The sequence below is a fragment of the Dendrobates tinctorius genome, unplaced genomic scaffold (assembly GCF_039654945.1).
Source record: "Dendrobates tinctorius isolate UK_male_01 unplaced genomic scaffold, ASM3965494v1 ptg000232l, whole genome shotgun sequence".
NCBI lineage: Eukaryota > Metazoa > Chordata > Amphibia > Anura > Dendrobatidae > Dendrobates > Dendrobates tinctorius.
Window position 1 is genome coordinate 15,481,484 of NW_027361899.1, and position 27,960 is coordinate 15,509,443.

The 27,960-nt window shown below is 45.6% G+C and overlaps 1 protein-coding gene across 1 annotated transcript in view; it reads left to right on the plus strand.

Annotated features, from left to right (window-relative positions):
* Window positions 1-10,449: 10,449 nt before the first annotated feature.
* Window positions 10,450-27,960, plus strand: part of LCLAT1 (lysocardiolipin acyltransferase 1) — a 116,570-nt gene continuing 99,059 nt past the window's right edge. Inside the window, exon 1 of the mRNA XM_073556359.1 lies at window positions 10,450-10,632. The gene's annotated coding sequence lies outside the window, so the exon portion shown is untranslated. The remainder of the gene's footprint in view (window positions 10,633-27,960) is intronic.

A 27,960-nucleotide genomic window follows, 5' to 3' on the forward strand; every position in this document is an offset into this window, starting at 1 on the left:
AGTAATTTCGATCAGGGGGTGCCCAAACTTTTACATGCCACTGGTGATTTTATCAAATGTCATAATCCGATTTCTTTATGATTTAACCATGTCCACACAGATAGGAGGAGACCACTATTGAGAAACAACAAGAATGCATGCTGCCAGGCCTATATATTGAATCCAGTGAACGATTCTCATGCACCAATGGTTACTGTGTGCTAGCTCGGTATGACCTCCCACAAGGTCCAATGCAATGCAAATTCCAAAAACTCGGAGGCACAGGAGAGTTAATATAGAGATAAAACGTAGCTTTTATTTCGTCCTTAAAATCACATAGCCAGGGTATAAAAATGAGGTAGATGATGCGACGTTACGGCCATAATAGGCCTTTTCGAGACATAAATACAGATAAGAAAAATTATGTTATGGCTGAATTTTTATTATCTGTATTTCTGGCCTGATAAAGAACTAACTTTTGTACCTTTGCCATGTGATTTTAAGGATGGAATAAAAGCTATGTTTTATCCCTATATAAACTTTCTGGTGCCTCTGAGTTTTTGGATTTTGCATTCACATATATATTGAGAGAGGTGATGAGTCTGGTTTGAGAGGCCTGGAGGTTTGTCAGCAGGTAGGAGTACAGATGGAGACAATGGGGGTGGTGTAGATAATTACCTGGGTGACAAGTTGGGAGACTTTGGTTCAAACAGCAGAACTTTTAGGGCATAGTCACCAAATATCTACGGTGGAGCCAAGATCCGCACATCTCCTAAAGCAGAACGATGAAGACTCTGGAAAAAAAAATTGAAGACCTTAGAGGGAACCCAGTAGGTCTGGTGCAGTATACAAAATGATAATTCAGGGTAAATATTTGGCTGCCTTTAGTGTTTGTCGTGCAGCAGTGTAACCAATGCTGTAATGAAATGTGGATGTCTAGATATTGTTTCTGCACTTTTTTGTAGCTCTTAGATGAGTGAAAGCTCAATATCAGGCTTTTTATAATACTGTATGACAAATATATAAAAGGACATACTATGGAAAAGCTGTGAATCGATAATTGTGTACCCATTTACCAATCAAGTAGTTGTTACCATTCATTGACCATAGTGAAAACCCCCCAGGAAGAAGCTAACGCGAAACGTGCGTCGGGGACCATTGCTGCATCCTCAGGTTGCTTCATTTACTTAGGCTGTACAATGCTATTACCTCCATTGTGTGTGCTTACCTTCAGTGATACTGTGCCGCTAACTCATGTGATCTGCTGCTAATTACTTTCACTATGATGCATCACTATAAGGTACTTTACCTAAGCTTAGCTTAATTGCAGCCACTATATTTATTTGCACTTTATGCATATGCATTGAAAGCGCTTTCAGACCCATTTTGTCTTATGGAAATTTTTTAGGTGATTAATATTGTACTTAATATAAATTTATTTCTTTGACATCAATGCTCCACTTAGGCTACATTTTTTAGGATTTTTTCCCCATGCACAAGATTGAAATATAGGAGTGACACTGGTTCTCTATATCATTATTAAGGCTTTCTGACCTAACTTAACCCTTAATCAGGATGTGTCCATTTGGTTTATCTCCTTATAAATGAATTCACAATAGTCATAGACAAGCTTGTAAATTATTCCTCAAGTTTAATGGGCTAATCATAAAAACATTTGGAGTCATCTAACCTTTGATGAATTTAGTGTACACTCCATGAATGCAGTAAAAAAATTTGTATTTGTATCTACCCAAAAAACTCACTTTTTTAACTACAGTGGGGAAAAAAAGTATTTAGTCAGTCAGCAATAGTGCAAGTTCCACCACTTAAAAAGATGAGAGGCGTCTGTAATTTACATCATAGGTAGACCTCAACTATGGGAGACAAACTGAGAAAAAAAAATCCAGAAAATCACATTGTCTGTTTTTTTTTTCATTTTCTTTGCATATTATGGTGGAAAATAAGTATTTGGTCAGAAACAAGCGATCAAGATTTCTGGCTCTCACAGACCTGTAACTTCTTCTTTAAGAGTCTCCTCTTTCCTCCACTCATTACCTGTAGTAATGGCACCTGTTTAAACTTGTTATCAGTATAAAAAGACACCTGTGCACACCCTCAAACAGTCTGACTCCAAACTCCACTATGGTGAAGACCAAAGAGCTGTCAAAGGACACCAGAAACAAAATTGTAGCCCTGCACCAGGCTGGGAAGACTGAATCTGTAATAGCCAACCAGCTTGGAGTGAAGAAATCAACTGTGGGAGCAATAATTAGAAAATGGAAGACATACAAGACCACTGATAATCTCCCTCGATCTGGTGCTCCACGCAAAATCCCACCCCGTGGGGTCAGAATGATCACAAGAACGGTGAGCAAAAATCCCAGAACCACGCGGGGGGACCTAGTGAATGAACTGCAGAGAGCTGGGACCAATGTAACAAGGCCTACCATAAGTAACACACTACGCCACCATGGACTCAGATCCTGCAGTGCCAGACGTGTCCCACTGCTTAAGCCTGTACATGTCCGGGCCCGTCTGAAGTTTGCTAGAGAGCATTTGGATGATCCAGAGGAGTTTTGGGAGAATGTCCTATGGTCTGATGAAACCAAACTGGAACTGTTTGGTAGAAACACAACTTGTCATGTTTGGAGGAAAAAGAATACTGAGTTGCATCCATCAAACACCATACCTACTGTAAAGCATGGTGGTGGAAACATCATGCTTTGGGGCTGTTTCTCTGCAAAGGGGCCAGGACGACTGATCCGGGTACATGAAAGAATGAATGGGGCCATGTATCGTGAGATTTTGAGTGCAAACCTCCTTCCATCAGCAAGGGCATTGAAGATGAAACGTGGCTGGGTCTTTCAACATGACAATGATCCAAAGCACACCGCCAGGGAAACGAAGGAGTGGCTTCGTAAGAAGCATTTCAAGGTCCTGGAGTGGCCTAGCCAGTCTCCAGATCTCAACCCTATAGAAAACCTTTGGAGGGAGTTGAAAGTCCGTGTTGCCAAGCGAAAAGCCAAAAATATCACTGCTCTAGAGGAGATCTGCATGGAGGAATGGGCCAACATACCAACAACAGTGTGTGGCAACCTTGTGAAGACTTACAGAAAACGTTTGACCTCTGTCATTGCCAACAAAGGATATATCACAAAGTATTGAGATGAAATTTTGTTTCTGACCAAATACTTATTTTCCACCATAATATGCAAATAAAATGAAAAAAAAAAACAGACAATGTGATTTTCTGGATTTTTTTTTCTCAGTTTGTCTCCCATAGTTGAGGTCTACCTATGATGTAAATTACAGACGCCTCTCATCTTTTTAAGTGGCGGAACTTGCACTATTGCTGACTGACTAAATACTTTTTTTCCCCACTGTATATGTATGTATACATCTCAATAAAGATTTCCATATATTTTTATATATTTGACATAAGACTTCCTTTTGTTTATAGGTTTACTTTACTTTTGGAAGTGCCATCAATCTCGGCCACCTATCGGTTTTGTTGTTGCCATTCAGTCTGGCCTTACCATAACTGATGTGGAGCCCTTAATTAATATACATGATAAGGCTCCAGTACTCCATTTCTTCATATACACACATACTAGTGGGCTGCCATTAAACCCATTAGATTTTGGCCCTTTAACCTGTCTAGGACGAACGAGCGGCAGGCATTTACCGTAACAAGACAATCATATCTCTTATGCTGGGGCTACAAACTACCCAAGAAAATGCAAATAACGACATACAGTACATTTTTTGTGTTGCTCCACAATCTTGAGAATGGAATAAACATTATTTATAACCAAATAGATAAAAGACATACAACATCACAATAGTAGAAAAAAATCATAGAGAACTGATAATATAGAAGTCAGCATAGCAAATACAGTATATAAGCGCCATAATAAAGTCACAATGCTGCTGTAAAAAATGCAACAAGAATGACAAATAACGTGATATCCAGTCTGAGAATCACCGAGGGGTAATTGGCAAAGGGGTCCAAAAAGCAGAATAAGGTAGTAAATATTTATATTTGTGGACTTGAACCTGCAACTGTTTGATTGCTTGCACTGCAGTAGATACTGAAAATTAAAGTCCATCCACCATTTACCTCCGCAGGTTTACCACACAACAATCTCTGGCTTATCACTTTTCCAGCACCTCTACAAAAACCACATCGTAGGCAAAGTGCTGCAAGGTAATAATAATGCCCGTCTGGTGCTCTACAAAGTAATAACACATCCCCCCTGTACTGCCAAGGAAATGTTGCCCTCTGTGTGCCTCAGCACCTGGCTACTGCGCCTCTTCTGCTTCCCCGTACACAGTAACCGTGCCCCTGCATGTGGTAACGGTGCCGCCTCCGAGGCCCTGGACATGGTAACGGTGCCGCCTCCGAGGCCCTGGACATGGTAACGGTGCCGCCTCCGAGGCCCTGGACATGGTAACGGTGCCGCCTCCGAGGCCCTGGACATGGTAACGGTGCCGCCTCCGAGGCCCTGGACATGGTAACGGTGCCGCCTCCGAGGCCCTGGACATGGTAACGGTGCCGCCTCCGAGGCCCTGGACATGGTAACGGTGCCGCCTCCGAGGCCCTGGACATGGTAACGGTGCCGCCTCCGAGGCCCTGGACATGGTAACGGTGCCGCCTCCGAGGCCCTGGACATGGTAACGGTGCCGCCTCCGAGGCCCTGGACATGGTAACGGTGCCGCCTCTGAGGCCCCACAAGCTATAACTGTGCCTCCACATACGGTCCCTTGCCCTGCACCAATAAGCGCCTCTTGTTGTCTGTGAATATGGGTGAGATGCCGCTACACCCCAGGAAGATGCCCTATGTGAAGTGGTGCTCCGGTAATATCCAATTGTATTTACATTAAAGAGGCAAATATGATGGTGTCCGGCAAAAGAACCACATCAGCATCCTTTTTACTGCTTTACTGAACCTCGTGCCATTTTTAGGGTGAAACACGAGAACCGGCCAAATCTGATTGTGAAGACACAAGGGTCAGTGGGTACGCTTGTCCGATGGCCTGCCTGTCTTTAGGAAGATCGCATGGACCAGGGCTCATCACACTGAACGCTCATACTCCTTCCCCGTGGGCAGAATACTAATCAGATAACACAGTGGAGTGATATACTTTATTGGATCACCAACAGTCAATAATCTAATCTATAAAGCTCAAAGTGTGTATGTCCGGGATAGGCATCCGCGCCGTCGCAGCTACAGCCACAAAATTTGGCACAGTCACACGTCTGGACCCCGAGTGTCCTAAGCTATGTTGTGAGACGAAATTTTAACCCCGCGCATTCCAATTCACCAATTTTGCCCCTATCTACGTAATGGGGAAAAAGTGTGTGTGGATCAAGCCCCGCCCCTCATTATGATGTCATAATGGTTGACTATGGGATGGAGGATGTGTGATGGGTATATGGGCACTGGACTATGGGATGGAGGATGTGTGATGGGTATATGGGCACGGGACTATGGGATGGAGGATGTGTGATGGGTATATGGGCACGGGACAATGGGATGGAGGATGTGTGATGGGTATATGGGCACGGGACTATGGGATGGAGGATGTGTGATGGGTATATGGGCACGGGACTATGGGATGGAGGATGTGTGATGGGTATATGGGCACGGGACTATGGGATGGAGGATGTGTGATGGGTATATGGGCACGGGACTATGGGATGGAGGATGTGTGATGGTTATATGGGCACTGGACTATGGGATGGAGGATGTGTGATGGGTATATGGGCACGGGACTATGGGATGGAGGATGTGTGATGGGTATATGGGCATGGGACTATGGGATGGAGGATAATTATAATTTGTTATAACTAACCACAGTTAGTTACTATGCCCGGGCAGCGCCGGGCTCTTCAGCTAGTATATAGTATAAATGGTGCAAATTACAGAGCCTCACCCTTCTGCTGGCTCGCCGGAAATTAGAACATCTCCGAATTTGGGGCTTCCTGGGCTAACTACCCCAACCAGTAGCACCCCACTTTTGTAAGTCACCCCCAGAGAGGAGGTAGAGGCAAACTTAGGAAGCTGACAGAGTACATTGACCAAGTGACATGATTGTCCCAAACGTCTCCATGGGTTCGGTGATGGGCAATGGATCAAATCTGTATTCCTCTGGTTGGAGCCATGGTGGCTTGGCTGCTGTCCTCTACAGTCTCTCTGTAGAAGGAGAGAGGTCACTTTTATGCCCACTACTGTCCTTCAGGCCATTATACACAGGTTTTGGGGGAAGGTGGGAGGAAGTTATCACTCATTGTTCGAGGGTTCAATTAACCTGCATATTTTGTCATTCAATGTTGGCAGAATCACCAAACTGCATGGACTGATAAAACAGGTAGTCAGCAGGCATTCACCAAACTAACAAACATCAATTGCTCAATTAACCTGTGCCATAGTTTTCCAAGGATAGCAGAACAATAGGCTGTAGGGGCTGATACAATAGGTAATCAGCACACAAATCAACAAACATCAATTCAACCTACAAGAGTCAACGTTTAGGATCAATGAACAACAGTTCATGTTCCTGGGCCTACTGTATAATACTCAAAGTAATTCAAGCAGGAAAGTGGAAAAATGGCACTCACAAGGTTCTGCAGCAAAAAAAATTATTTAATCCATTAGAAATGCAAACACATTGGTGAGCAGTGAGTGAGCAGGGATACGGTGTCGGACAAGGGCTGCTTCATGCTCTCAAAGCGCTTGTACGGGTCCTACTGAATAATACGTCTGGCATAATTAAGAATAAACGCGGTGTCATCACACCGATCCTTGTTGTTTATATATTTAAAAAAAAAAAACACAAAAATTGAGCTTGGTTTGTGTTGGTACACATGCAGCATATAAATGCATGTTCACATGGCCAAAAAGCATACAAAAACCTACAAAAGACAAAATGGAAAAAACCCTGCTTTAATTAAATAAGTAAAAAGCAAAAGTGCATTTAAATCATACAGAGTGTAGGGGATAGATGTCTGGAGGTTCGACCTCTGGGACAACTATAGTTATGAAAAAACGATGTACCGAGTTAGCAGAGGGCAGGTTTACAGACCGGCAGATGGCTGCGACATTTCACTCACCTACACCTGAACGACATAAACTTGAGAGTCATGACAAATTTGTTGGGCTGTCTCAGGAAGACAAACACACACAAAAAGTGGTTTACAGCCCAAATTACTGTCCGCCTCCCATGTTCACTATGTAGACTGTGTGATTTGCAAAATAATGATAATTTTCTTTCTGTAGCACTAACATATTGCGCAGCACAGTACAATAGGCTGTGAAATATACGGACAATAACGACAATACAAAGTAACAGATAATTCATCAGTTAAAGGACCATGAGGGACTTGCTGCTTGCAAGCTACAATCTGTAAGGAAAGTGTTAATGTTAATTTACTGTTGCTGTATTGTTTATGTACTGTAATATGGATGTATTTTTTCTGTGTTATGTATAGAAGTAGGGATCGAATAGCAGATAACATAGGACAATAGTGGGGTTAGATTAGTGGGGCACATTGGTGATAGGGAATCACAGTCTAGAGGATAGTGAACATTAGGGGTTTTCCAGTTGGTTGGAGCTATAGAGTAGTGCAGCATAGAACAGTGGGATATAGGGAGGCACTTCCTGGTCAGTGTTCAATCAGGATGCAGAAGTGAAGAAAGTCTACCAGCAATGGGGATAAGGCTGCTAAGGCAGGAAGGGGCCCCAGGCCGGGTGTCGTGCAGGTGGTCACCAGTGTAGACAGAACCGTTCCGAGGAAGATCCGAAGCTTATGGCTGGGACTAGGGGGCAGCTGAGATGGTGAGCCTGCTACCCTATAACTTGAAGCTGGGTCAGGGGAATGGCAGAAAGCTGATAGGCCTAAAGGCACGGACGGGACAGAGTCTAGAAGCGAGGCAGGGGTTGCCAGAAGGAACAGAAGGTGCCGGGAAGGCAGGGAAAGCGTGAGAGATGCCACTCTGTGTACACTGTGCTGTATATGTGATGGATACCCTAATGCTAAGGACTGTTGAACTGTTGGGAAAGAACCTTGTCTCTGGAATGGTTTGTGGAGCTCGTGGATATGGAGCTGGAGTGACGGAAGCCAAGGGGACTCTGACAGTAAATGTGAGTGTACTGTTGCTCACGCAGCAGAAGGGATATTGTATTTCATCTGTGGGGCGACAGGGTGTGGGAACACTACAGCTCGCTGCCACGACTACCACCCTGGCCCCCATTACACATCCAGGGAGATTAGAGAGGAAGGGAAGATTAGAGACAGGTCTGTAGTCAGCAGCTGTTCTGGTCCAGGGATGGTTTATAGTAATGGACATATGCTGGTGAGTAGGGAAAGATAGCGGAAGAGAGAGAGTGGTGACAGCCGGGGACCAGAGGAGATGTGAGGGAACAGGGGCACAACTGCAGAAAGTAGGGCGAGAAGATGTCAGGAGCTGGAGAACATCTTCTGTGAGCGGCGGGTGGAAAGCGAATCTGTGGGATCTGCGGGGTCAAGGCTCCGAGGGGGAGTGTACGAAACTGTCCTGACATAAAAGACTACATGACACCCCGACTATTGAGGTAGAATTATAACAGCGGCAAATAACGCGAGTGTGAAAGAAGCCGTAGACAGATGTCTGTGCAGGTGACATCTGATAACACCAGTGACAGCTGAGGTGTCTGTGCAGGTGACATCTGATAACACCGGTGACAGCTGAGGTGTCTGTGCAGGTGACATCTCATAACACCGGTGACAGCTGAGGTGTCTGTGCAGGTGACATCTGATAACACCGGTGACAGCTGAGGTGTCTGTGCAGGTGACATCTCATAACACCGGTGACAGCTGAGGTGTCTGTGCAGGTGACATCTGATAACACCAGTGACAGCTGAGGTGTCTGTGCAGGTGACATCTCATAACACCGGTGACAGCTGAGGTGTCTGTGCAGGTGACATCTGATAACACCAGTGACAGCTGAGGTGTCTGTGCAGGTGACATCTGATAACACCGGTGACAGCTGAGGTGTCTGTGCAGGTGACATCTCATAACACCGGTGACAGCTGAGGTGTCTGTGCAGGTGACATCTGATAACACCGGTGACAGCTGAGGTGTCTGTGCAGGTGACATCTCATAACACCGGTGACAGCTGAGGTGTCTGTGCAGGTGACATCTCATAACACCGGTGACAGCTGAGGTGTCTGTGCAGGTGACATCTCATAACACCGGTGACAGCTGAGGTGTCTGTGCAGGTGACATCTCATAACACCGGTGACAGCTGAGGTGTCTGTGCAGGTGACATCTGATAACACCGGTGACAGCTGAGGTGTCTGTGCAGGTGACATCTGATAACACCAGTGACAGCTGAGGTGTCTGTGCAGGTGACATCTCATAACACCGGTGACAGCTGAGGTGTCTGTGCAGGTGACATCTCATAACACCGGTGACAGCTGAGGTGTCTGTGCAGGTGACATCTCATAACACCGGTGACAGCTGAGGTGTCTGTGCAGGTGACATCTGATAACACCGGTGACAGCTGAGGTGTCTGTGCAGGTGACATCTCATAACACCGGTGACAGCTGAGGTGTCTGTGCAGGTGACATCTGATAACACCAGTGACAGCTGAGGTGTCTGTGCAGGTGACATCTCATAACACCGGTGACAGCTGAGGTGTCTGTGCAGGTGACATCTCATAACACCGGTGACAGCTGAGGTGTCTGTGCAGGTGACATCTCATAACACCGGTGACAGCTGAGGTGTCTGTGCAGGTGACATCTCATAACACCGGTGACAGCTGAGGTGTCTGTGCAGGTGACATCTCATAACACCGGTGACAGCTGAGGTGTCTGTGCAGGTGACATCTCATAACACCGGTGACAGCTGAGGTGTCTGTGCAGGTGACATCTCATAACACCGGTGACAGCTGAGGTGTCTGTGCAGGTGACATCTGATAACACCGGTGACAGCTGAGGTGTCTGTGCAGGTGACATCTGATAACACCGGTGACAGCTGAGGTGTCTGTGCAGGTGACATCTGATAACACCAGTGACAGCTGAGGTGTCTGTGCAGGTGACATCTCATAACACCGGTGACAGCTGAGGTGTCTGTGCAGGTGACATCTCATAACACCGGTGACAGCTGAGGTGTCTGTGCAGGTGACATCTCATAACACCGGTGACAGCTGAGGTGTCTGTGCAGGTGACATCTGATAACACCGGTGACAGCTGAGGTGTCTGTGCAGGTGACATCTCATAACACCGGTGACAGCTGAGGTGACTGATGCGCAGCCGCAGATCCTCTCAGTGAGGCGCCATTACTGACCATGGGACCAGACACCGCCCAGAGCGGCCGCCCCGCCCCTTTCTCGCCCCGCCCCCTACTCGCCAATCGCCTCACATCTTCCCGCCCTCTCCTGTACGTCCCTGACGTTCTCCCGCCTCCACAACCCGCGACGTAATATGTTCAGCGACGTGGTGACGTCATGCATGCAAAAAAAAAGCGAGCAAGGAGGCGGAGCGCGCTGAGAGCGGCGTGTTAACCCTTCTCTTTCCGGAGCGTGGCGCTTCATGGAGTCATCATTGGTCTGCGGGCGGCGACAGGGCGGGGGCGCACCCGAGTGACGGAGCCGGGAGCACCGGCAGCAGGTGACAGCTGCGCCTATCTGTGTGATGTGTACACCGTGCTGGTCTGTGTCTGCCTGTATACAGTTACACACCGTATACCGCCCTTATATACAGTTACACACTATATACAGCCCTTATATACAGTTACACACCGTATACTGCCTTTATATACAGCTACACACCGTATACCACCTTTATATACAGTTACACATTGTATACTCCCCTTATAGACAGTTACACACCGTATACCGCCCTTATATACAGTTACACACCGTATACCACCTTTATATACAGTTACACATTGTATACTCCCCTTATAGACAGTTACACACCGTATACCGCCCTTATATACAGTTACACACCGTATACCACCTTTATATACAGTTACACATTGTATACTCCCCTTATAGACAGTTACACACCGTATACCGCCCTTATATACAGTTACACACCGTATACCACCTTTATATACAGTTACACATTGTATACTCCCCTTATAGACAGTTACACACCGTATACCGCCCTTATATACAGTTACACACCGTATACCGCCCTTATTTACAGTTACACGCCATATACTCCCCTTATATACAGTTACACACCGTATACCGCCCTTATATACAGTTACACACCGTATACCACCTTTATATACAGTTACACATTGTATACTCCCCTTATAGACAGTTACACACCGTATACCGCCCTTATATACAGTTACACACCGTATACCGCACTTATATACAGTTACACATAGTATACTGCCCTTATATACAGTTACACACCGTATACCGCACTTATATACAGTTACACATAGTATACTCCCCTTATAGACAGTTACACACCGTATACCGCCCTTATATACAGTTACACACCGTATACCACCTTTATATACAGTTACACATTGTATACTCCCCTTATAGACAGTTACACACCGTGTACCGCCCTTATATACAGTTACACACCGTATACCGCCCTTATTTACAGTTACACGCCATATACTCCCCTTATATACAGTTACACACCGTATACCGCCCTTATATACAGTTACACACCGTATACCACCTTTATATACAGTTACACATTGTATACTCCCCTTATAGACAGTTACACACCGTATACCGCCCTTATATACAGTTACACACCGTATACCGCACTTATATACAGTTACACATAGTATACTGCCCTTATATACAGTTACACACCGTATACCGCACTTATATACAGTTACACATAGTATACTCCCCTTATAGACAGTTACACACCGTATACCGCCCTTATATACAGTTACACACCGTATACCGCACTTATATACAGTTACACATAGTATACTGCCCTTATATACAGTTACACACCGTATACCACCTTTATATACAGTTACACATTGTATACTCCCCTTATAGACAGTTACACACCGTATACCGCCCTTATATACAGTTACACACCGTATACCACCTTTATATACAGTTACACATTGTATACTCCCCTTATAGACAGTTACACACCGTATACCGCCCTTATATACAGTTACACATAGTATACCGCCCTTATATACAGTTACACGCCGTATACCACCTTTATATACAGTTACACATTGTATACTCCCCTTATATACAGTTACACGCCGTATACTGCCCTTATATACAGTTACACGCCGTGTACCGCCCTTATATACAGTTACACACCGTATACCGCCCTTATATACAGTTACACACCGTATACCGCCCTTATATACAGTTACACACCGTATACCGCCCTTATATACAGTTACACACCGTATACCGCCCTTATATACAGTTACACACCGTATACCACCTTTATATACAGTTACACATTGTATACTCCCCTTATAGACAGTTACACACCGTATACCGCCCTTATATACAGTTACACACCGTATACCGCACTTATATACAGTTACACATAGTATACCGCCCTTATATACAGTTACACGCCGTATACCACCTTTATATACAGTTACACATTGTATACTCCCCTTATATACAGTTACACGCCGTATACTGCCCTTATATACAGTTACACGCCGTGTACCGCCCTTATATACAGTTACACACCGTATACCGCTCTTATATACAGTTACACACGTATACCGCCCTTATATACAGTTACACACCGTATACCGCCCTTATATACAGTTACACATAGTATACCGCCCTTATATACAGTTACACGCCGTATACCACCTTTATATACAGTTACACATTGTATACTCCCCTTATATACAGTTACACGCCGTATACTGCCCTTATATACAGTTACACGCCGTGTACCGCCCTTATATACAGTTACACACCGTATACCACCCTTATATACAGTTACACACTGTATACCGCCCTTATATACAGTTACACACCGTATACCGCCCTTATATACAGTTACACACCGTATACCGCCCTTATATACAGTTACACACCGTATACCGCCCTTATATACAGTTACACACCGTATACCGCCCTTATATACAGTTACACACCGTATACCGCCCTTATATACAGTTACACACCGTATACTGCCCTTATATACAGTTACACGCCGTGTACCGCCCTTACATACAGTTACACACCGTATACCGCCCTTACATACAGTTACACACCGTATACAGCCCTTATATACAGTTACACACCGTATACCGCCCTTATATACAGTTACACGCCGTGTACCGCCCTTATATACAGTTACACACCGTATACCGCCCTTATATACAGTTACACACCGTATACCGCCCTTATATACAGTTACACACCGTATACCGCCCTTATATACAGTTACACACCGTATACCGCCTTTATATACAGTTACACATTGTATACTCCCCTTATAGGCAGTTACACACCGTATACCGCCCTTATATACAGTTACACACCGTATACCGCCCTTATATACAGTTACACATAGTATACTGCCCTTATATACAGTTACACGCCGTGTACCGCCCTTATATACAGTTACACACAGTATACCGCCCTTATATACAGTTACACACCGTATACAGCCCTTATATACAGTTACACACCGTATACAGCCCTTATATACAGTTACACACCATATACAGCCCTTATATACAGTTACACACTGTATACTGCCTATATATACAGTTACACACCGTATACAGCCCTCATATACAGTTACACACCGTATACTCCCCTCATATACAGTTACACACCATATACCGCCCTTATATACAGTTACACACTATACAGCCCTTATATACAGTTACACACCGTGTACCGCCCTTATATACAGTTACACACCGTGTACCGCCCTTATATACAGTTACACACCGTGTACCGCCCTTATATACAGTTACACACGTGTACCGCCCTTATATACAGTTACACACGTATACCGCCCTTATATACAGTTACACACGTATACCGCCCTTATATACAGTTACACGCCGTGTACCGCCCTTATATACAGTTACACGCCGTATACTGCCCTTATATACAGTTACACGCTGTATACTGCCCTTATATACAGTTACACGCCGTATACTGCCCTTATATACAGTTACACGCCGTATACTGCCCTTATATACAGTTACACGCCGTATACTGCCCTTATATACAGTTACACGCCGCATACTGCCCTTATATACAGTTACACGCCGTATACTGCCCTTATATACAGTTACACGCCGTATACCGCCCTTATATACAGTTACACACGTATACCGCCCTTATATACAGTTACACACGTATACCGCCCTTATATACAGTTACACACGTATACCGCCCTTATATACAGATACACGCCGTGTACCGCCCTTATATACAGTTACACGCCATATACTCCCCTTATATACAGTTACACACCGTATACCGCCCTTATATACAGTTACACACCGTATACCGCCCTTATATACAGTTACACACCGTATACCACCTTTATATACAGTTACACATTGTATACTCCCCTTATAGACAGTTACACACCGTATACCGCCCTTATATACAGTTATACACCGTATACCGCCCTTATATACAGTTACACATAGTATACCGCCCTTATATACAGTTACACACCGTATACCACCTTTATATACAGTTACACATTGTATACTCCCCTTATATACAGTTACACACCGTATACTGCCCTTATATACAGTTACACGCCGTGTACCGCCCTTATATACAGTTACACACCGTATACCGCCCTTATATACAGTTACACACCGTATACCGCCCTTATATACAGTTACACACCGTATACCGCCCTTATATACAGTTACACACCGTATACCGCCCTTATATACAGTTACACACCGTATACCGCCCTTATATACAGTTACACGCCGTATACCGCCCTTATATACAGTTACACGCCGTATACCGCCCTTATATACAGTTACACGCCGTGTACCGCCCTTATATACAGTTACACACCGTATACCGCCCTTATATACAGTTACACACCGTATACCGCCCTTATATACAGTTACACACCGTATACCACCTTTATATACAGTTACACATTGTATACTCCCCTTATAGGCAGTTACACACCGTATACCGCCCTTATATACAGTTACACACCGTATACCGCCCTTATATACAGTTACACAGTGTATACTGCCCTTATATACAGTTACACGCCGTGTACCGCCCTTATATACAGTTACACACCGTATACCGCCCTTATATACAGTTACACACCGTATACAGCCCTTATATACAGTTACACACCATATACAGCCCTTATATACAGTTACACACTGTATACTGCCTATATATACAGTTACACACCGTATACAGCCCTCATATACAGTTACACACCGTATACTCCCCTCATATACAGTTACACACCATATACCGCCCTTATATACAGTTACACACTATACAGCCCTTATATACAGTTACACACCGTGTACCGCCCTTATATACAGTTACACACCGTGTACCGCCCTTATATACAGTTACACACCGTGTACCGCCCTTATATACAGTTACACACCGTGTACCGCCCTTATATACAGTTACACACGTATACCGCCCTTATATACAGTTACACACGTATACCGCCCTTATATACAGTTACACGCCGTGTACCGCCCTTATATACAGTTACACGCCGTATACTGCCCTTATATACAGTTACACGCCGTATACTGCCCTTATATACAGTTACACGCCGTATACTGCCCTTATATACAGTTACACGCCGTATACTGCCCTTATATACAGTTACACGCCGTATACTGCCCTTATATACAGTTACACGCCGTATACTGCCCTTATATACAGTTACACGCCGTATACCGCCCTTATATACAGTTACACGCCGTATACCGCCCTTATATACAGTTACACGCCGTGTACCGCCCTTATATACAGTTACACGCCGTGTACCGCCCTTATATACAGTTACACGCCGTATACCGCCCTTATATACAGTTACACGCCGTATACCGCCCTTATATACAGTTACACGCCGTATACTGCCCTTATATACAGCTACATCATAAACTGCCCTTATATACAGTTACACACAGTATACCGCCCCTTGTATACAGATACATGCCGTATAGCGTCCTCTATATACAGGTACACACCATCTACCACCCCGTACCATATAACACAGTGACTGCACCAGCAGAATAGTGAGTGCAGCTCTGGAGTATAATACAGGATGTAACTCAAGATCAGTAATGTATGTACACAGTGACAGCACCAGCAGAATAGTGAGTGCAGCTCTGGAGTATAATACAGGATGTAACTCAGGATCAGTAATGTATGTACACATTGACTGCACCAGCAGAATAGTGAGTGCAGCTCTGGGGTATAATACAGGATGTAACTCAGGATCAGTAATGTAATGTATGTACACAGTGTTTGCACCAGCAGAATAGTGAGTGCAGCTCTGGAGTATAATAAAAGATGTAACTCAGGATCAGTAATCTAAGGTATGTACACAGTGACTGCACCAGCAGAATAGTGAGTGCAGCTCTGGGGTATAATACAGGATGTAACTCAGGATCAGTAATGTATATACACAGTGACTGCACCAGCAGAATAGTGAGTGCAGCTCTGGGGTATAATACGGGATGTAACTCAGGATCAGTAATGTAATGTATGTACACAGTGATTCCACCAGCAGAATAGTGAGTGCAGCTTTGGGGTATAATACAGGGTGTAACTCAGGATCAGTAATGTAATGTATGTACACAGTGACTGCACCAGCAGAATAGTGAGTGCAGCTCTGGGGTATAATACAGGATGTAACTCAGGATCAGTAATGTATGTACACAGTGACTGCACCAGCAGAATAGTGAGTGCAGCTCTGGGGTATAATACAGGATTTAACTCAGGATAAGTAATGTAATGTATGTACACAGTGACTGCACCAGCAGAATAGTGAGTGCAGCTCTGGGGTATAATACCAGATGTAACTCAGGATCAGTAATGTATGTACACAGTGACTGCACCAGCAGAATAGTGAGTGCAGCTCTGGGGTATAATACAGGATGTAACTCAGGATCAGTAATGTAATGTATGTACACAGTGTTTGCACCAGCAGAATAGTGAGTGCAGCTCTGGAGTATAATAAAAGATGTAACTCAGGATCAGTAATGTAATGTATGTACACAGTGACTCCACCAGTAGAATAGTGAGTGCAGCTTTGGGGTATAATATAGGGTGTAACTCAGGATCAGTAATGTATATACACAGTGGCTGCACCAGCAGAATAGTGAGTGCAGCTCTGGGGTATAATACGGGATGTAACTCAGGATCAGTAATGTAATGTATGTACACAGTGACTCCACCAGCAGAATAGTGAGTGCAGCTTTGGGGTATAATACAGGGTGTAACTCAGGATCAGTAATGTATGTACACAGTGACTGCACCAGCAGAATAGTGAGTGCAGCTCTGGGGTATAATACAGGATGTAACTCAGGATCAGTAATGTATGTACACAGTGACTGCACCAGCAGAATAGTGAGTGCAGCTCTGGGGTATAATACAGGATTTAACTCAGGATAAGTAATGTAATGTATGTACACAGTAACTGCACCAGCAGAATAGTGAGTGCAGCTCTGGGGTATAATACAGGATGTAACTCAGGATCAGTAATGTAATGTATGTACACAGTGACTGCACCAGCAAAATAGTGAGTGCAGCTCTGGGGTATAATACAGGATGTAACTCAGGATCAGTAATGTAATGTATGTACACAGTGAATGCACCAGCAGAATAGTGAGTGCAGCTCTGGGATATAATACAGGAGGTAACTCAGGATCAGTAATGTAATGTATGTACACAGTGACTACACCAGCAGAATAGTGAGTGCAGCTCTGGAGTATAATTCAGGAGGTAACTCAGGATCAGTAATGAAATGTATGTACACAGTGACTGCACCAGCAGAATAGTGAGTGCAGCTCTGGAGTATAATACAGGATGTAACTGAGGATCTGTCATGTATGTACACAGTGACTGCACCAGCAGAATAGTGAGTGCAGCTCTGGAGTATAATACAGGATGTAACTGAGGATCAGTAATGTATGTACACAGTGACTACACCAGCAGAATAGTGAGTGCAGCTCTGGAGTATAATACAGGATGTAACTCAGGATCAGTAATGTAATGTATGTACACAGTGACTGCACCAGCAGAATAGTGAGTGCAGCTCTGGGGTATAATACAGGATGTTACTCCGGATCAGTAATGTAATGTATGTACACAGTGACTGCACCAGCAGAATAGTGAGTGCAGCTCTGGAGTATAATACAGGATGTAACTCAGGATCAGTAATGTAATGTATGTACACAGTGACTGCACCAGCAGAATAGTGAGTGCAGCTCTGGGGTATAATACAGGATGTAACTCAGGATCAGTAATGTAATGTATGTACATAGTGACTGCACCAGCAGAATAGTGAGTGCAGCTCTGGGGTATAATACAGGATGTAACTCAGGATCAGTAATGTATGTACACAGTGACTGCACCAGCAGAATAGTGAGTGCAGCTCTGGGGTATAATACAGGATTTAACTCAGGATAAGTAATGTAATGTATGTACACAGTGACTGCACCAGCAGAATAGTGAGTGCAGCTCTGGGGTATAATACCAGATGTAACTCAGGATCAGTAATGTATGTACACAGTGACTGCACAAGCAGAATAGTGAGTGCAGCTCTGGGGTATAATACAGGATGTAACTCAGGATCAGTAATGTAATGTATGTACACAGTGTTTGCACCAGCAGAATAGTGAGTGCAGCTCTGGAGTATAATAAAAGATGTAACTCAGGATCAGTAATGTAATGTATGTACACAGTGACTCCACCAGTAGAATAGTGAGTGCAGCTTTGGGGTATAATATAGGGTGTAACTCAGGATCAGTAATGTATATACACAGTGGCTGCACCAGCAGAATAGTGAGTGCAGCTCTGGGGTATAATACGGGATGTAACTCAGGATCAGTAATGTAATGTATGTACACAGTGACTCCACCAGCAGAATAGTGAGTGCAGCTTTGGGGTATAATACAGGGTGTAACTCAGGATCAGTAATGTATGTACACAGTGACTGCACCAGCAGAATAGTGAGTGCAGCTCTGGGGTATAATACAGGATGTAACTCAGGATCAGTAATGTATGTACACAGTGACTGCACCAGCAGAATAGTGAGTGCAGCTCTGGGGTATAATACAGGATTTAACTCAGGATAAGTAATGTAATGTATGTACACAGTAACTGCACCAGCAGAATAGTGAGTGCAGCTCTGGGGTATAATACAGGATGTAACTCAGGATCAGTAATGTAATGTATGTACACAGTGACTGCACCAGCAAAATAGTGAGTGCAGCTCTGGGGTATAATACAGGATGTAACTCAGGATCAGTAATGTAATGTATGTACACAGTGAATGCACCAGCAGAATAGTGAGTGCAGCTCTGGGATATAATACAGGAGGTAACTCAGGATCAGTAATGTAATGTATGTACACAGTGACTACACCAGCAGAATAGTGAGTGCAGCTCTGGAGTATAATTCAGGAGGTAACTCAGGATCAGTAATGAAATGTATGTACACAGTGACTGCACCAGCAGAATAGTGAGTGCAGCTCTGGAGTATAATACAGGATGTAACTGAGGATCTGTCATGTATGTACACAGTGACTGCACCAGCAGAATAGTGAGTGCAGCTCTGGAGTATAATACAGGATGTAACTGAGGATCAGTAATGTATGTACACAGTGACTACACCAGCAGAATAGTGAGTGCAGCTCTGGAGTATAATACAGGATGTAACTCAGGATCAGTAATGTAATGTATGTACACAGTGACTGCACCAGCAGAATAGTGAGTGCAGCTCTGGGGTATAATACAGGATGTTACTCCGGATCAGTAATGTAATGTATGTACACAGTGACTGCACCAGCAGAATAGTGAGTGCAGCTCTGGAGTATAATACAGGATGTAACTCAGGATCAGTAATGTAATGTATGTACACAGTGACTGCACCAGTAGAATAGTGAGTGCAGCTCTGGGGTATAATACAGGATGTAACTCAGGATCAGTAATGTAATGTATGTACATAGTGACTGCACCAGCAGAATAGTGAGTGCAGCTCTGGGGTATAATACAGGATGTAACTCTGGATCTGGATATGTAATGTATGTACACAGTGACTGCACCAGCAGAATAGTGAGTGCAGCTCTGGAGTATAATACAGGATGTAACTCTGGATCAGTAATGTAATGTATGTACACAGTGACTGCACCAGCAGAATAGTGAGTGCAGCTCTGGGGTATAATACAGGATGTAACTCTGGATCAGTAATGTAATGTATGTACACAGTGACTGCACCAGCAGAATAGTGAGTGCAGCTCTGGGGTATAATACAGGATGTAACTCAGGATCAGTAATGTATGTACACAGTGACTGCACTAGCAGAATAGTGAGTGCAGCTCTGGGGTATAATACAGGATGTAACTCTGGATCAGTAATGTAATGTATGTACACAGTGACTGCACCAGCAGAATAGTGAGTGCAGCTCTGGAGTATAATACAGGATGTAACTGAGGATCAGTAATGTATGTACACAGTGACTGCACCAGCAGAATAGTGAGTGCAGCTCTGGGGTATAATACAGGATGTAACTCTGGATCAGTAATGTAATGTATGTACACAGTGACTGCACCAGCAGAATAGTGAGTGCAGCTCTGGAGTATAATACAGGATGTAACTCAGGATCAGTAATGTAATGTATGTACATAGTGACTGCACCAGCAGAATAGTGAGTGCAGCTCTGGGGTATAATACAGGATGTAACTCTGGATCAGTAATGTAATGTATGTACACAGTGACTGCACCAGCAGAATAGTGAGTGCAGCTCTGGAGTATAATACAGGATGTAACTCTGGATCAGTAATGTAATGTATGTACACAGTGACTGCACCAGCAGAATAGTGAGTGCAGCTCTGGGGTATAATACAGGATGTAACTCTGGATCAGTAATGTAATGTATGTACACAGTGACTGCACCAGCAGAATAGTGAGTGCAGCTCTGGGGTATAATACAGGATGTAACTCAGGATCAGTAATGTATGTACACAGTGACTGAACCAGCAGAATAGTGAGTGCAGCTCTGGGGTATAATACAGGATGTAACTCAGGATCAGTAATGTATGTACACAGTGACTGCACCAGCAGAATAGTGAGTGCAGCTCTGGAGTATAATACAGGAGGTAACTCAGGATCAGTGCAGGATAAATCATGTATTCACGCGGTGACTTTTTGTTTTTACTGTGCTAAAAAGAAAAAAAATCCCGAACAAGTCGAAAGCCATTTCAGCTACGGTACATTTTAGGAGTAATTACCCCGCACACGCCCCGACGCTTTCTGTGTAATGCGCTGGTTACATGACACAATCGCACTGACCGCCCATTATTGCAGTTATGTACTTTAGTGAGTGGCGACACATTACAAGAATAACAGGTCACTCCGCTACAGATTATTGGCAATTTCCAGGTTGTGTGTGGCTGATACAGCGGACGAGCCACATTACCGGCAGCCAGGACCTGAGTGGGTTATTTAGCCGGATACGTCATGGCTGCTACAAATATAAAGATCAGGCAGAGATTCCTTACAGGACTCGGCTCTGCAGCAGCTGCATGTACAGAAGATCTAGAGTGATGTAAATATCGTTCTGAAACTTTGCCCTCAGGTCATTCCCCATCAATAGGCTGCAGCGTTAATGATTAATGCCCCTCTTGGTGAGGCTTCGGGTAGCCAGGGACACTGCGGTTTGGGAAAGACTTCAGGCAGGTTGGCGCAGTTCACACTTGCAGTAAGTACTTGATGTGACCGTCTGATTGCCCACTTTGGTCTTGTTGAAGGGTTTCTCCGGCGGTGGCTCTCACTTCCACGTGGGAAGTTGAGAGGAGCTGATGAAGTGATGTCTATGGCTGATTGCCTTTTCTAGTAGTAAAATCCCTGCTGGGTTCCCACAAATCCTCGTACAAAATCAGTTGATCGTCGATTTCACATCACAGGGCCTGTCAATTTCTGAAAGAGAGAGACCCGTTTCAATCAATAAATTCACGGGCGAAAATACAAGAAACTTAGTAATATATATTGTAAGAGGATTCTGCTCCTTTCTCCACTTATAAGCCACTTCTCCTCTTTTGCTTCCTAATCATTCACTGCTAAGATCCGTCCAGCTTTATACAGAAAGTATGAGCAGGAATCCCTCATGGCTGTGTGTGGGAGACAATATAAAAGCTAGTTTCTACTCCCTAGCTCAGAGATAACAGTAAGAGAATGCAGCGGAGAAACTATCAATGACTGCAGGATAGAAGCCATAGAATGGCCAGAAAGTGTTTTTCTCTAGTCACCTTCCACGACAGCCACCTTGGAGGTTGTCTCCCCGCCCTAATAGGGGACAGGAACACAAAGAGGTTAAATAACCCTCGTACTCACCGAGCTAGGCAGCCGAGGTCGGGAGGTTCGCCTCTCCTCCTCCATGTGCTGCTCCCGTCTCCACCGTCGGTGTGACTCAGGACGTTGACCGCCCCTCCCGCGCCCTCCGGAGTAAAACGCGGCGGTATGGTGCCTGCCGGGGTCCTGCATAGCTCCCCGGCTTCCTCCTTCCTCCCATCGACCGGAAGTAGCGGTGACGCGCACTTCCGGTTTGCCGCCTCCGGCGTCCTGTGAGAGGGAAACGCACGACAGCACCCGGGGGATCCGGGAAATGAATCCAAAGGCGGCGGGGGTCGAGCGGTATCCTCCCCAGGGACAGGGGAGGAAGGAGAAGCGCCCAGCAACCGAACGCAGCATCATCCATAAAAGGGTGCTGCAGCTCCAGGTAAGCGCAGTGTGTCTGTGGTGTGTGCAGACATGGATGGTGAGAAGCCCTCAACTGCAGCATCTGCAGAGCCCAGCGTTCCCCCTCCTACAGTGAGTAGCAGGGCCAGTCCCTTGCCTGTCAAATAGTTGGTGGCACAGGTCTGAGTAAACCTTTTCTTCTTCTTGCAGGAAGACAAGGCCTCTTCCCCTAAAAACCCCCCGCAAGTGTGGTATATGTGGTGCCAGGTTTCCTTCTGACTACAAAAAGAAGTTATGCCAACCTTGTACGTAAAATATCCTGCATACCGAGCAACCCTCCCTGTTTGACAGCATAAAAACTCTCATTAGGCAGGAGGTTCAAGCCTCCATAGCAGCCCAAACCCCGGGTGGCCCAGGGCCCTGCCCCAAAAAAGAGGAAAAGGGCTCCTATGGAAGCCGACTGAGACTCGGGAGAAGTCCGTTCCTCAGGATCGGAGGATATTTGGGAAAATGAGGGCTCCACGTCCGCCTCCAACCATGATGCAAAAAAATGCTATTTCTCCTTGGAGGATATGGAGGAGTTAGTCTCCATGGTAAGAAACACCATGGGGTTGCAGGAGGAGGAGGAGGTCAGGCTCTCAGTCCAGGATGAGATGTTTGGAGGGTTGAAACCCGGGGTTCATGAGGTTATACAGGACCTAATAGCTCAGGAGTGGTCCTCCCCCGAGAAGGCACTTACGGTGCCTTCTGAGCTAAAAAATCGGTTTCCCCTGGAAGGTGATAGTTCTGTTTGGGAGATCCCTAAGATAGACGTCCAAGTGTCTAAGGTCACTAAGAAAACGTCCTTGCCCTTTGAGGATGCTTCCCAATTGAAAGATCCGATGGATCGCAAAATAGAAAGCCACCTTAAAAAGTCCTGGGAAGCTTCTATGAACCTGCTCAAAGCAAATATTGCTTCCACCTGCGTAGCCAGATCTTTGTTTTTCTGGCTACGTACGTTGGAAGACCACCTATCGGGGGTACCCCAAGAGAGGAAATCTTAGACTCCCTGTCAATCCTCCAGAAGGCAACAGGTTATTTAGCTGATGCTTCAGGAGAAAAGGTACGGGTGGCAGCAAGGTCCCTAGTCCTTTCAAACTCGGCCAGGAGAGCCTTGTGGCTGAAGTTGTGGGGGGGGCGACATCACCTCCAAGACGAAACTCTGCGCCATCCCCTTCCAGGGGCGCCACGTGTTCGGGCCTGTCCTGGATGATATCCTTGAGAAGGCTTCTGACAAGAATAAGTCACTGCCAGAACAGAAATCCACCAAGAGGCGGTTTTTTCGTCCCTCAAGAGAACAGACCTCTCAGAGGGCATTCAGAGGAAAGGGCAAGACGGGTCGATGGAGCTACCCGAAAGGGGGTAAAGGAAGAAACACCCTTGTGCCCCAACAGCAGCAGCCCCCAGAGAAGCAGTGACTCCCGGGTCGGGGGTCGACTCACACAGTTTCTTGCCCAATGGCAGGCCACGACCTTGAACCGGTGGGTCCTGCACACTATACAATATGGGCTGAAACTGAAATTCGAGCACCCCCCCCCCCCACCGCATGCCCTAAGAATTACCCCGGCACAGTCCCCAAGCCTGCAAAAAGTCCTGTTACTTCAGATAGAAGAACTTCTACGGGAAGGAGTGGTCTCGTATGTACCTCCACAAGAGGCAGGCAGAGGACATTACTCTCGCCTGTTCCTGATAAAGAAACCCTCAGGAAAGCACAGGCTCATAATAAACCTAAAGCCCCTGAACCACTTCATCAAGTACCGAAGGTTCAAGATGGAGTCAGTGAAATCAGCGATCCCTCTTATTGGGCGAGGCTGGCAGATGGCTACAATAGATCTATGGGACGCGTATTACCACGTTCCCATTCATCCAGACCACCGGAAGTTCCTGAGGTTTGCGATCTCCCACAACCGAGGAATCAGCCACCTCCAGTTCAATGCTCTGCTGTTTGGGGTATCCCCAGCACCAAGGGTGTTCACGAAGATCATGAAGGAAGCAGTCATCTCCATTCGGCTTCAGGGGATATGCATTCTGCCGTGTCTAGATGATCTGCTGATCGTCGCCCCATCGGTAACCCGGCTGAACCAGGACGTATCAAGAACTCTACAGATACTCGAAACCCTAGGGTAGATACCGAATCTCCAGAAGTCGTCCCTCTATCCTTCACCGAGGAAAAAATTCCTGGGGATCCTCCTGGATTCAGAGAAGAGGAAGTCCTTTCTTCCCGAAGATCGTCAAAAAGACCTTTGGCAGAAAATAATCCGATTCAGAGACCAAAGGGCACCGACGCTGAGGGACGCCATGTCCATCCTGGGTTCCCTGACAGCGTGCATTCAGGCGGTATCCTGGGCACAAGCTCATATGCGAGTCCTCCAGTCATACATCCTGATAAACGCGAGGAAGCACCCAAACAACCTATCAAAAAGGGTTCCACTTCCAGGACATGTAAAATCGACCCTCTGGTGGTGGCTGAGCTATCGAAACCTGAGGCGAGGAGTAAGCTGGGATCAGCTTCCTCTAAGAATATTATGTACCAATGCCAGTCTGAGAGGCTGGGGAGCCGTGGTCGAGGATTCATACTTCGGGGCAGTCACTCCAGAACATAAGATCCGGCTCTTCGAACCTAAGGGAGTTGACGGCGGTGGAAGAGTCCCTGAAGGCCGCATCAACCCTTGTCAAGAACCATCATGTTCGGATATACTCTGACAACGTGATCACGGTGGCATATCTCAGACACCAAGGGGGCACAAGGTACGCCAGTCTAAAGAAGGTAGCAGCAAGGATCTTCCTCTGGGCAGAGAAGCACCTGTTATCCATTTCTGTGGTACACTTGAAGGGGTCGGAATACATCCAGGCAGACTTCCTGAGCAGGAATGTTGTCCATCCAGGAGAATGATGTCTAAACAAAGAGGTCTTCCAGGCTCTAGCCTCGAGATGGGGAGACCCAGAGATCGACCTGTTCGCAAATGCGCAAAATACATAAGCAGCGACCTATTTCTCCCTCAGTCCCACATACGGAGCCCAGGGGACGGATGCATTTGCCCATCCATGGGTCTTCAGACTGGCCTACGCCTTTACACCAATCCCGATGCTGGCAAAAACGTTACAAAAGATCAGAGCGGACGGGGTCGCGACAATCCTGGTGGCTCCCATGTGGCCAGGACGAAGCTTGTACAGCGCTCTGTTGGACATGGCCCAGGAAGGTCCCTTGCTTCTACCCCAGAAGACCGACCTCCTTTTTCAGGGTCCATTACTACACCCGAACCCAACCAAGTTATGTCTAGCAGCTTGGTTATTGAGGCCAACATTCTGAGGGCCAAAGGGTTGTCGGATGAGGTAATCCGGACCCTTCAAAAAAGTAGAAAGCCGGTAACAAATGCAATTTACGGCAAAGTATGGAAAAAATTTTCCTCCTGGTGCCTTCCGGGGGCCCCTGACCCCACCCACCCAAATATTGCCCAAATACTAGACTTCCTGCAGAAAAGGTTAGATCTAGGGCTTACTCCAAGTACGTTGAAAGTATAGGTATCTGCCCTTAGTTCTTTTTTTGACCAAGACCTTGCCAAACACCACTGGGTCAAGCGGTTCATGACAGCGGCAGGCAGAATTCGCCCTTCGCTCCCTAATCGGGTTCCTCCCTGGGATCTTAATTTAGTACTCAATAGCCTAACACAGGTCCCGTTTGAGCCCCTGTCAGAAATCCCATTAAAAATTCTCACACTTAAAACGGTGTTTCTTGTGGCAATCACATCGGCTAGACGGGTGGGTGGCTACTGGCCCTTTCAGTACAGGAACCTTACCTCCTACTCAATTCAGACAGTATAGTACTGCATCTAGACCCCTCCTTTATGCCCAAAGTGGTGTCAGACTTTCATAGAAGTCAAGATATTGTGTTGCCCTCATTTTGCCCAAATTTTTTTAATCCGAAGGAAGGAAAATTTCATACCTTGGACGTCCGCAGGGTAGTTCTCCGCTACCTCGAGGCAACTAAGGATTGGAGAATCGATCAGAACTTGTTCCTTCAGTATTCGGGAAGAAATGAGGGGAAGAAAGCGGCAAAGAGCATGATAGCAGGTTGGATCAAGCAGTCCATCTCCCTGGCATATTCTTCAAGACATCTCTCTCCTCCCGGATCGTTAAAAGCCCACTCCACTCGATCAGTCGCTATGTCCTGGACAGCAAGAGGAAATACGTCTTCGGAGCAGGTACTGTATGCAGAGCGGCCACCTGGTCCTCTGTGCACACCTTTACCAGGCACTATACACTGGATTTCAATAGGGATCTGACGTTCGGCAGACGCGTCTTGCAAGCCGTAGTCCCTCCCTAAAAAATTAACGTTGGCATGACTCCAAGGTGGCTGTCGTGGAAGGTGACTAGAGAAAATAGAATTAGACTTACCGGTAATTCGGTTTCTAGGAACCTTCCACAACAGCACTAATTTCCCTCCCTATATAATATCTGATGATTCCTGCTCTACTGGCGGTAACTATTCATGCTAGTACATTCAGAAAAAACACTGAGGTAGCAGGAAGGGGAGGGTTATTTAACCTCTTTGTGTTCCTGTCCCCTATTAGGGCGGGAAGACAGCCTCCAAGGTGGCTGTTGTGGAAGGTTCCTAGAAACCGAATTACCGGTAAGTCTAATTCTATTTTTTGTCTTGACACATGATAGAAGTGCTGTAGGTGGTTGGTATGCATCTCCAAAGCTCCCTACGTCCCCTATTCCTGGCGGCAGAGTCAGTCTCGTGTGCAGCCGCCGTCCAGCTGAAACTCCACTTCTTCTGTGTCTCAGGGCCCATCCATGATGTACTATTTTTTTGATGAGATTTAGCACAACCCCCTGCTATCTTGTATACTTTTCTGTCCTTTAATGTTGGGGTTCCCCGCTGCGATGGTGTGATATGTTATGTGGGTATCATTTTGTGTCTATTTATATTTTACGGATTTCCATAGTGTTCTCTTGTTGCCCTGTATCATTCCGTGTATTCTCCATATTGTCTAGAGTCTCAATTACCTTCCAAAAGTCTGATA